This window comes from Parasteatoda tepidariorum, chromosome 1 (genome assembly GCF_982258835.1).
Source record: "Parasteatoda tepidariorum strain Cologne lab strain chromosome 1, Ptep-v5.0, whole genome shotgun sequence".
NCBI lineage: Eukaryota > Metazoa > Arthropoda > Arachnida > Araneae > Theridiidae > Parasteatoda > Parasteatoda tepidariorum.
This window is the reverse complement of record NC_141755.1, coordinates 46,448,225-46,461,024: the sequence shown is the minus strand read 5'-3', so window position 1 is coordinate 46,461,024 and position 12,800 is coordinate 46,448,225.

The following is a 12,800-nucleotide window of genomic DNA, read 5'->3' as shown; positions in this document are numbered from 1 at the left end:
TGCATGATATAATAGAAGGATTTACCGTGAGGTAGTAATAACTTTTTATTTATTTTTATTTTGTAATGTATATGTATTTATGTTCCTTTGCAAATTAAAAAAGGTGTTAGTATTTTTCCCTTGGTTTACTAATTTTTTAAATAAAGTTAGAATAAAAAATAATTGTTGTAAAAAATGTATAGATTCTGTTTGATATTCTTCAACTGTGTCATATTGAAGTCGCAGCGATGAAAAAAATCGAAAAAAATATTCACCAAGAATTTTGCTACGGTATATCCCTATTTTACACTAAGAACTTTAATTTTAAAAAAGAATAACGACATTTCTAATAAAAATATTTTTGTAGTTTTTATATAAGAAGAATAAGGTACGCTTTTGACTTGTTAAACAATGATAATCAAAAAAATTATTAAATCTATAATAATTAATACTAGTAATATATAATTTACACAAGTAATTATAATTTAATTTAATTTTGAATCTCGAGATTTACTTGAAGTGCATATAATTTCACACTGTTTATAAAGGTTGCGCCTTTCAAAAAAGAATATATAACGTTTTAAAATATTTAAGGTAATGGGTGAAAAGTTTTACGAAGGCCATGGATTGCCCACTTAATATCAAATAGTATCTTGGAGATATGTTTGACAGCAAAAACAGCGGCATGGGGGTTAAGTGCATGAGCAAACGAACACCTCAGCGCTCTCTTTCCATCAGTATATCTTTTAATTACTAAGACAGTTCCAATTATTTATTTTAGTTTATTTAGGGGGGGGGGGAATCCATCTTTATTATCTCAAAAAGGAGGTAGGATTTCAAGGAGGGATCTCAGGAAGAAGGATTTTTAACGTAGCATATGTATACAACTTTAATAATTTTTTTTCACGAAAATGGGATAAGATGCCATTGATTTTTCTTTTCCACAAGGCCGCAGATACATTTACCGACAAGATGGTATAAATAGTTTTTTAGAGCGACCAAGCCGTTTTGAGAAAAGGTCAATAAAAAAAATGCAGATTTTGCATTCCGTAAAAGATTGAATGGTTATATCTACTGAAAACATCGATAACTCAAAAAAGTGTTGCGTCATTGAGCTTGTCCTGATAGTGAACTTTAAAATTCAGTAAAGAAATTATTGGGTTTTTGTTGTTTTTACCAAGATTTTTGTGGCAGAAAAATGGCCAAAACTGAATTTTTCAGTAAATTTGACAAAGTATAACTCTGAAAAGCAATGATGTTAGATTGAAACGAGTGCATGATGTTAGATTGAAACGAGACAGTCACATACAAATAATATAGTTAACAAAAACTTTGGGGTGTTGTTGCTTTCTTCAGATAAACCCCTTAAAAAATACTTATACTATTTCAATTCTAAGGAAATGACTTTGAGCGACCATGAACTTGACATTTTCTACAGGAGAGGTAAAATTGCTTTAGGAGCTCAAACTTGTCTAATATTCATTTTTCATAGCCTACTTCAATTTAAAAAAAAAAAGTAATCAAAAAATGCAATTATCAAAATTTCTGATTTTTGTCTGGTTTTCAAAATAATGCCTCTTAATATTTTGAAAAGATGATTTCTCAATTAAAGATTTCGAATATATTTGTAATCGCTTAACAACTGCTTTAAACAAAATGAAATTAACAGATAACGGCATTCATAGCTTATTTTCTTATGAAGGGTATAAAGATGATATTACACAATTTGGAAGCCATACGCATGCTGTTGAACTTAAATTTTTGAGGCTCGCAGTATTGTTCAAAGTAAATTATCACCAACTGTGAATAACTTTTCTGCATTAATTGTTAAGAAAGAAAATTTGGCGACGAATTCAGAGACCTTGGTTACAACACCTGTTACTTAATTTTACACAGTGGAATTATCTACGATTAAGCTACAACTGGTAACTCTCTTCGAAATAGACTAGTGCGGGGAGGTTGTCGAGAATCAAGAATTGTAGGATCACATGAGCATTCACTGATTAGCATTGATGACGTTGTTTATTTTCGGAACGTGAGACTGTCAGTGTAATTTTTATGACCATGGGTGCCATTGTTTAACGATATCTAACGGTAAAATTTCACCCCATTATATTCCTGTGAGCCATACGTATAGGAATAAAATCTTCCCAATGGCTGTTACTGAAGCTAACATTCCTAAATAATCATAAATATTTCATATTGATTTTAAGAAGATGTTTTGTAACTCTGTTTTGGCATAGGTCAGCAAAATTTTCTTTGATTTCTTTACGAAGTATATGTTCTTCAGTGTTCCAGTTTATGCCTAGAGTTTGACAATCTTTGGCGAAAGCTATGTTTTCTTGTATCTATTTCCTTTTCGAAGTGGATGAATTAGTAACCCATTTTGCTAATAGCAAAGTTATCAATGACGTTAAATATTCCATCTCTTAATGAAGAGTAATAGTTTCTTCGTTTATTTCCACACTAATAGCAAAACTGTCCGGGGAAAGAGATTTATCGAAGTGTTTTATTAAAGATACTTTAAAACAAAGAAATCTTGTTACGTACCAATCTGCTTCAGTTAATATTAACCGAGGAAAAGTCTGACTTCCATCGGCTGAAACAGTTATCGAATGCAGTCTAAATCCTAATAGAGTGGCCATTATTTATGGTAATAAATAAGGTGTTTGTTCGAGAATAGGATTTAGAAAGGTTTTCTCGAGGTGTGTGAAGATATTTAAAAAACTACATGCCATTTAATATCACTATCTTTCTCTTTTTCAACAATATGGGGATCAAGATCATTTGATTCGTTTGGCGCTACTTTTAGTTGATCACGATAAATATATTCTTTCATGTATCGAATATAAGTATTTTCTTATTCTTTGTTATCAACAGTTTCTTCCTTAGCAGCATGAAACGTTTAAACCAGACATTATAGTTATTTGATGAAAAAATAACTTCAAGGCAGACTCACAACTCGACGATTATCGAGTATCTTGAAGGAATTTTAAAAATCTTTTACTATGTCAAGGTTACGTGCACACCAGACCTTTTCATTATAAACTTTAAATCCTATTGTTTCCAACTCCCAAAATTCTCTGACGTGATCTTCAAGAACTGATAAAATATCTGTATCAATGTGATACTATAACTGGTACTAAAATATCTGCTGACAACTGAAGAAACGAAAGAAAATGCTATAGTAGTAAATGAGCGATCGTCAGAGAAAATCGATCCAAACATAGTATAGTTATTATCACATGAGTTGCAGAAAGTCGAATAGGGGATTGAGTATGTACTATTCTCCAGTAAAACTCAGCCCCTATTGGAATATCTTTGGGTAAGTCGCTTAAACAGTCTGATGGATCAGCAGGTTGTAACTTCTGATTGTGGTCAGAAAAGAGACAGGTTGTAGAGGAGAGGGATGCGAGGCATAGGCTTTTTTTGAACTTTTGAATGTATGAATTTATGCATAGCATAAAAATGGAGAACGAATTTAACTCGTGTAGTATTTATAAAATTTATGTTAAAATTAGCAATAGAAGATATAAAATCAGAAAAATCAATTGCTCATCTCTGATTTTTAAGGATGTAACTGCACCTTCCATTTCTTCTGAGAAAAATCGTACTAATTTAGTTATATTACCCACCGATATTTTCTGATATGTAGCTTAAATAATTCATCTGTGACAAATATCATCAAGAAAATTTAGGAATCAAAACTCGACCATAGGTGTTTATATCCACTTCCAAAGCACATAGACTTTGTAATCTTCTATTACACTCAATATAGATTTCATTCAGGGATGTTGACGATGGGGTGAGTGCGGGCTTTAAATTCTCAAAGAAATCCAAGTGAGTCTGAATAATTATATTCTTACCAAAATATTTATTCATAAGGAGCCCCTTAGTAGTTTCATAAGTATTCAGTTTCATACGTATACCATTATTTAATCATTTCGACTCATCTTGCAAAGAACTTTTCAAAAAAACATGTTTATCAATTACAGAGAGACTTAGATTAGAATCTATCGAAGGTTAAAAATGTTCTCAAAAACTTTGACATTATTCAATATCACCTTTAATGATTCTAGCGTAATCGTAGATAATTCCACTTTGTAAGATTAAGCAACAAAAGTTGCAATCGTGGACTCTACTCGTCGCAAAATTCTAATTATTAACAGTCAGTTCAGAAAAGTTATCTATAGTTGGAGGTAATTTCCTTGGTTTTGAATAATTTTACGAGCCAAAGAAATTGAAAATTCAAAGTTCAGCTGTACGCGTATAGCTCTCAAATTGTGTAATATCGTCTTCATATTCTTCATCAGAAAATAAGCTATGAATGTCCTTATCTATTAGTTTAATTTCGTTTAAGACAGCTTTTAAGCAATTACAGATTTATTCAATATCTTTAATTGAAGAATCATCTTCTGAATTAATAATGTCAGTTGAAAAGTGAGTAATGTTACCTCTAATAGTTTCTCGTTTCTATTTAAGCAGAGAAATCCTTTAATTACTTTTAACTGTCGTCGCTCTTTCTTAATTTGTCTTGATTAGTACCGAAATTCATACAGTTTTCGGCACCAAAATTGCTAAGCTCTGTAATAATAAATTAACATGGGACAGCTGACAGACCCAACACATTAATTAAAATTAAAGCACAGTCTCACTTTATAAAATAAACAATTCGCGATCGCAACGAACTATAGGGGGCGTTGTTGTATGAGACGGATACCTGCGATTTCTATATGAACAGTGATTCAGTTACTCTAGAGACTTCTTTAATGTAGCGTGTAGCATTGCAACGTTCCTTCTTTATTGTGGCTAATTAAATTTAAAGAAGAAAAATGTTTGATATTCTTTCTTATGCAAACGAAAACAAAATGGTATCTCTTTTTATTAGAGAAGGAATATCCAAAACACATCGGAAAAATATTTGTACATTAACAGAAAAAAATATGTATATTCTTATAAGAGTTAAAACCTAATGCCCGAGAAATAGTTTGACTAAATTTAATGATATAACATGAAAGGCCCATTTAAACTTTACATTCTATAGTTTTAAGAATCATATTACTTCAAAAATTAAAATGAACAAAAAGTAGATGTACATAAGCCTCATAATTTTATGAAATTTAATTTTGTAAAAAAAGTTTTTTGACAACAATTTTTATCAAAAAATTTCAAGTTTCAATAAAAATCATTATTTAGAAACTAAGAAACGTAAAATAAAGAATGCTGACGAAACAAAAGCAAAAAAACAATTCTTTTTTGTCGCCATTTTTAGTGCTACGAAAATTCGTCTTTGGGATTTTCCAAAAACAAAACAAGATGCTATTTTATTTTTTCAGGAGGGAAATATTTTACGAAAAAACGAAAATGTACCAATTCCCACAACATAAAACTTTATCTTGGTAAACGTACGTTTTGGAAATGTTATTTCATTTGGAATCTTATTTATCAGAGTTCATATGGCGATATGATTGTTTTGAATCTATGCTAAACTCTATATCGGCTCATTTTCCACCGAAATCCGATTGACTACTTTGATTTTAAATAAAGTGTTTTATTTTATGATTTGTCGCAAAAATTTTAAGTGTAGATTGGCGGCACTTAAAAACCGCCAAATTTGTAGCGGTGTTGGCGTTAATACGTAAGTACCGAATTTTTATTCCATACTTTTCTGAATCATATTACTTCAAACATTAGAATATACAAGAAGCATACATAAACACATAATGTTATACCATTTAATTTTTCAAAAAAAGTATTTTGACAACAATTTTTATCAAAAAATTATAAACTAAAAAACGGTAAATAAAGAATTCTTAGGATAAAAAACGATTTTAAGAATTCGTTACATTGAAATCAAAACTTTCATATTGTTTCTTTTTTTATTATTCTCATAGTTCTTAATCAGACGTAAAAAACCATTCTGTAGAGAACTATCATCAAATAAGGAAAAAAATATTAACAAGCAAATTTTTTATTATAAAAATCATAACACTCACCTGTTTTATAAATCCGCAGAATTCCAAATGAAATGCTCTTCGTTTGAAAATTTTATTTTCAAATAATATATGCATAGATTATCCCTTCATTACTTTTAGATAACATACCACACATCAAAATTTTATAAATGTAAGATTTGAATATGTAGCTTAAAAGCAGAATAGCTGAATTCTAGTTGAAATTATTCTTTCAAAACTAAAAAATACTTACCAAGAAAACGATACAAATTTATTAATAATCAGCACAAATGAATCTATTTCAAGTTGTTCGGATGATTCTTTATTGTTGTTTTACGAATAATATAGATACAGAAATATATACTATTCTATAAAGAAGAACATTATTCTATAATTATACAGTTCTGTGCATATTTTGAATTCTTATTTATTCATTGGAATGACGAAAGCAATGCTGACTTCATTTTAATTTATAATGAATTGAAGACAGAAAAAATTATTTTACCGTAATACACACAATCTGTAACAGCAAGTGATCATGAAATTGGAAGTTATGTTGTTGGTAATAGAAAGGTAAAAATTATTCAGAAATTGTTCTTCAAATCCTTGGCGTGTTCTGCTTCAATGTTTGGCATGTTCTGGTTGGTTTTTTCAAGAAGTTCTACCTTTTCCTTAGGGAAATTTTGCTCCTTATTTGCTGCTAATAAAATGGCGTCCGTCATTGCCAATGGTTTTGTGGGAACTAATGTCCGACATTTTCAGTCTCCCTCTAGATGGCGTATTCGAGCGTTGCAATCGCGAATGTCATCTTTGCTAATCAATGAATGCCTATGCGATCCTATAATTCCGATTCTCGACATTTACTCTCGGTATTTTGCTAATTGATGCAATTTCAATAGGTGCCAAATATGTTAATGTTGCTAAAATAAGTATTTGGTAAGTTTTAAAACTTCATCGATATTCTGCAGTTTGAATACAGTTACTGTGAAAAGAATAACGGATCTTCGAAAGAAATAAGAAAATCGCATGATTGATGTAAATTTTGGCTATTATGAGGCTGAAGCGAGTAATGTCATCATGCCAAAATATACTGAATACAATTTATCGTTATTTTGATTGGATGAACTACAAAAAACGTGTTTTACTCAATCTAACAACTTAAAGTCATCGGCAAGGACAAAAATAATAAACAAATGAATGGAAGTATTTCAGCTTTATTAATTGTGTTGGTATATATTTTCCGGTCTTGTGCATGATTTCGTAGTGTTTCTTAGTACTCATTTTTGATAGCTTATTTATTTAACCCCGAAAAGAGAACGGGAACTAGTATATAAAAAAATAAATAGTTTCTCTGATTTGGCGTCTGATATTACAGCAGAACCGATTGTGCCAGAGCCCTGAAATCTGAACAGGGGTGAATGGGTTAATTTTATTGCACAATCCAAAAATTCGTTCAAAAATTTCGATTTGATCTCGTTTAACGTTCGATTTAAACGTTTCTCCTTAGAGAAACGTTTAAAAAATGAAATTGTCTCCTTGGTATAGAGTTTGTGCCATTCTTATACATTAAAATGCAATCGATTATTATTATTTCTTCTTCCAAATATTTTACATATAATAACAGTAGTGTTTGCTTTTTGAATAAGGAAAAGAGTTTATTGCACGTTGTCTGTTATTTGATTATCCTTTATTCGTTATTTCATATAAATTCAAGGGTGAATGAGAACGTGGCAGCATAGGTGGACTGCGTCAGCAAATTAGCATTAATAAACTTCCTTGAAAACACGCTAGTTTTAATTTTTTTTTTTAATAACAAGATGTTTATATAAAAGTAAATAATTTATGATCAACGATATTTGATATTTCTAAGCTGAAAAGCTTTAAATTATATGATTTATGAAATTAAAATTTCAATTTAATACCTTAAATAAAATAATCACATTTATGTAAGTAAGTATGTAAATTAAATTTGTATAAAAAAATGCTAATGAGCATTGCGTTGTAAAACTATATTAACAAAAAAAGCTATTCAGTTTCATCAAATTTTTCAAAGAAAGATAAAATTTTCCGCAACCCAGAAGGATTGGATGGCTCCGGATTCCGGAAAAAGGTGCAAAAAGCCGGGAAATAATAATCAAGACAAGAGTCCATTTGGTAGATTTACTTGATTCAGATAAGTAGCTGGATTCGGAAATTGCCCTGACTCTTCTGCAGGTACATCACGGGATTATTAGATTAAGTTTCAAAATTTCGAGAGTTACTTTTTTCTTTTAAAATATGTTAAGAAATAAAAGTTCCTCTTCTCAAATAGCGCCAAAAAGGGAGAGTCAGATTCTTAGATGAAAATTTGCAGTGCCTTACTCGTGCTTCCCTGCCGATAAAAGGGTTCACAAAACGGAGAAAGGACACGTGCCGTCTTGCAAACTGCATGTCTTAAATCCATGCAGTATTGACAGAATTGGGAAATAAAAAATTAGATAAACATATCTCATTTTTTGCCTTATAAATTAGACTTTAAATCTCAAAAATATTTGAAAATTGTAGACACAATGAGTGAAGACCGAAACCCAAAGTATTGTGACTCTTTACTTTGTGAAACAGTATTGTGACTCTTTACTTTGTGAAACAGTATTGTGACTCTTTTACTGCAGTAAAATACGTTCTTCAAATGACGCCCAAAAGGCATGCAGGTAATCTACTTTCGAATACAGTTACACGTAATAGAATCGACATCAGGAAATCAATTGAAGAATTACAACAAAACAAAATACAACAAGTCAAATTACAGAAATGACAACAAGAGTAAAATAAATAATATTGAGAAAACTAAGTTGAACAAAAAAGTTTCTATTTCGAATGAAAAATTATGAAGCTAAGTTGGTAAAGGTAGGCTGTTGAAATTTCAACACAAGTGTGAAGTAGCAACATCACACATTATAAATGGAGTAATAGCATTCATTCCTTAAAGAGAAACATAAAAATTCGTTGACGGTATTAATATATAATATTGGCGTTATTAATATATAATATTGGCGTTATTAATATATAATATTGACGTTATTAATATGTAATGCTGACGTTAATGGTGCTTGATTATTTTCGGTATTAGATTCTAATTGAAATACAAAATACTAAAAAGCAAAATTAATGGAGAAATTGTACCAAGAAACTTGCTTGAAATAAAAGAAACTTGAAATAAAAGAAACTTGCAAAATCAACGTACTATTATTCAAGTCAATGAAGAATAATTTTAATAAGAAGTTCTAAATGAAATTTTTTAAAAAATGATCTAATTAATAAAAAAAACAAAATTTAAAAATGAATATCAATATTCAAAAATAAATATTAATATTATCAATAAAATTTTATCCAAACTGAATTTTAAATTATAAAAACTTTAATTATAACCTTTCTATTACTCATAATTTTTTTAATTTAAAAAATTTTGATTATTTTTCTCTAATAATGTTCTATCTTCTCTTATAAAAAACGTTTATTCCTTTTTAATTCCGTTCCTTATTTTCTTTGTAACTTTCTTAATTTTTAATTTCTAGATATTTCTTTCATTGGCATTTCTGGAAGAAATAAAATTTTTTATAATAGCTTGATTTACAAAAACTGAGGAATGGAAAAAACAGTAATTCAATTCTTTTTAAGAGAAATCGATTGTTAAATTGTATCTGCTCTGTTACAATTTTAGAATTAGGTCTGACTTCTGTACCAATTTCTTGAAGGAAGGCTTTGATTTGAAGTTGAGAATAAAACCTATTTATTTTTATTTATACAATCCCTATTCTATATTTATGAAGAAAATTAGTTTTGAAGAAAATCTTCGATCTTTATTTAATTTTACTTCTCAGAATATAATGATGCCCAGCAAACATTATATAGTCAATGCAGCTGAGTCTTATATTGTACAAACATTATAATTTAATTCCATTCCATGTATTCTAATTCATGAAGTTGCAGTTGTCCTTGAAATATATTCATGAAACCCTTTAAATATTAAACTATATCTTTAAAATTTACAAGAAAAACTTTTAAAATCGTTTGGTAGTTGCCGAAATGTTCTGCATTCACAGAGGCATCATATACATATTTTTTAGAACGAAAAATATTAATGAGTTCGAGCGTAAAAATTAAAAAAAAATAATGCTTCTTATCTTTTTACTTCCTGGCAGCGCTCACGTTTGAAATTATTATCCTAAAACTCATACACATGAGCGAGATGCATATTATTCCTTTTTTCACAAATGCTCTTGCATGTATGGAAAAATGACCTTTTCAAACGTTTTACGGAATGTTATGACTTTTTTGAGATTTTTCTCAATAAATTTTTCTCTCTTTCTAGATTAAATGACTTTTTCAATATTCATTACTATGCGTAATCTTTCAATTTAAAAATAAATAGCTATGGTAAATTCCTTTGAATGTAAATTTTTTTATCTATCTTACAGGTTTTGATTTATTAATTCCTAAAACTAGGCATTAAAAGTATTATGATATAAAAAAAAACATTAAAAGTTGTAATAAAAAATTTATGCACAAGGGGAACTATTTAATTGTTATATTTAAGGGGAAGGAAATAATAATTTCTCGAAGAAAAAAATCCATATGTTTCACATAGAAAATTTATAGAGTATAATTTAAACAGTGAATGGAAAATTATTATTTCTTTAAATCATAAAACTGAAATTTTTCTGAATAAGAGAAAGTATTAAGCTTTTGTTTAAAAGTGCCCCCCCCCCTGGCATGGTGTTGTAGAGATGCGTTTCTTATATCTTCATCTATTATTTCAGATGACCTTCGTTTTTTTCTTCCTTTTTCCAAAAAAAGAAAAAAAATATTTCAAAAGATAAGTTAAACAGGAAAAGAAAATGAAACCGCTATTAAATTCAGGAAAGAGAAAACTATTGCTTAAAAGGAAATAGTTTCTTCCTATTCATCCATTTTGCTTATATTGTTATTGTTCATTTTGAAACTTGCAACACGAGGATTTAAAGTAAATTAAATAAATAAGTATTTAAATAAATAAAGTATTTATAAAAATAGTAATTATATTTCTCAAAATTTCAATGTTTACATGAACTTAAATTTAAAATTTTTTAAATTATTGCATTCAGGCATATTTGGATGCATTTACTTTATATTTTTGAATGTCCTAAGCTACCCAATCACATACTTTTATCAAGAACAACACATACTTTTTATCAAGAATAAGTAAGTACTTTAATGAAATGAGTATATGAATTACAGGCTCTTCGTTAACTGTTCATTAAAAAAATAAAGCAATAGATGCAAATTATTTTTATTTGCAAGCATGCAGATTAAATTTCATTTAAATTTGATGTTGTATTACGTTTACGCTACGTTAATGGTAACGCTTTTCGAGCTTCACAGCGCATGCTCGAAAAAAATAATAAAAAAAAGTATGTCTTTAAGTACATATGCAGCATTCAGTTTGGCAAAACCTTAACACTATTTCTTAAAATCCACAAATAAATGCTAAAATTCATTTATCATGGAATCGAACTTCGTAATAGGTTCTTGCTCAAATAAAAAAATAAGCTACGTACTAAAATGGAGAAATGATACAACTAATGGAAAAATGGTAATATTTCGATTAAGAGAAACGTAAAAAAATCAACATCAATCAATGACGCTTAATTAGTTTTGGTAATAGGTTCTAATTGAAATAAGAAAAATGAGCAATGTACTAAAAAGCATATTTAATAAATAAAGGGTATTAATTCATAGAGGAGAAATATTAAAAATTGCCATATTATTATTGATACCAATGAGGGTGATATAGATTATTCTACTGTTTAATTTCATTCAGTATAAATTCATTTTATTGCAGTCTATTTATGTTTTATTTTACGTTCAATTTTCAGTGACAAAATAATAAATAAAATTTAGATACGTCAAAAAAGTGTTAAGTAAATGAATATTAACTAACAACACAAGTCAATCTCATAAATTTTCCATAAATCGAACAATTTCCCCAACTTTTTTGTTGTTATGAAATCATAAATTAGATCATTTGTATACTTATAAGGCTCATGTAGTTTTACACCTTCCTTTCAAATTTTAATAAATTGTCTGTATTTAAAACTTAGTTCACCTCTTTGAAATATTTCACCATTTTTTGAAAACATATTTTCAAATTTAAGTGGTTCGTTGTATGATGCATTTTGTGTAAAAAATACTTTCATATTACCTGTTTGGTAACTACCTTCTTGCTTCATTAACTTTTTACACCAATATTAGATTAATTCTTTATTTTTCTTCTTTTAGAGATATTTTTCTGGTAATAAAGGATTTTTAATTTTTTAATCAAGCTTCGTAGAAGTTATTTTTCAAAATGAACTAAAGTAAACTAGGTTTGTTTCCTGGCGCAATAGCCAAAAACGGCTATACTGTATTTTGTCAATATAAGCACTCGTTTTTAATTGACCAATGATTAAGCAATGCTAGCAATACATCTGAAACTAAATAGAGTAAAAAGCAAAAGTAATTGTGCGAATACACAAATAGTATCTAATTATTTATTTTAAATACATATTAGCTTAAAACATAATTAATTAAATTACCTAATTAATTTAAAACTTCGTAAGCCCGTTTACATAAGGGTTTAATGTTATAACATGAATAATTCATCTACATATACTCACAATTCAATAACAATTTTCAAGCTAAGAATTTTACCTTCCGTTGTCGTTTAAATTTGTGTCCTGACCTAACTTATTATAGTTAAATTCTCTGTTAAAAAAATTAAGAAAGTACTATACGAGTTGAAACTCTGTTGGCTTAGTGGTTAAGATATTGAACTGTTCATTTAGAAGAAGTGTAATTCGATCCCCTGCA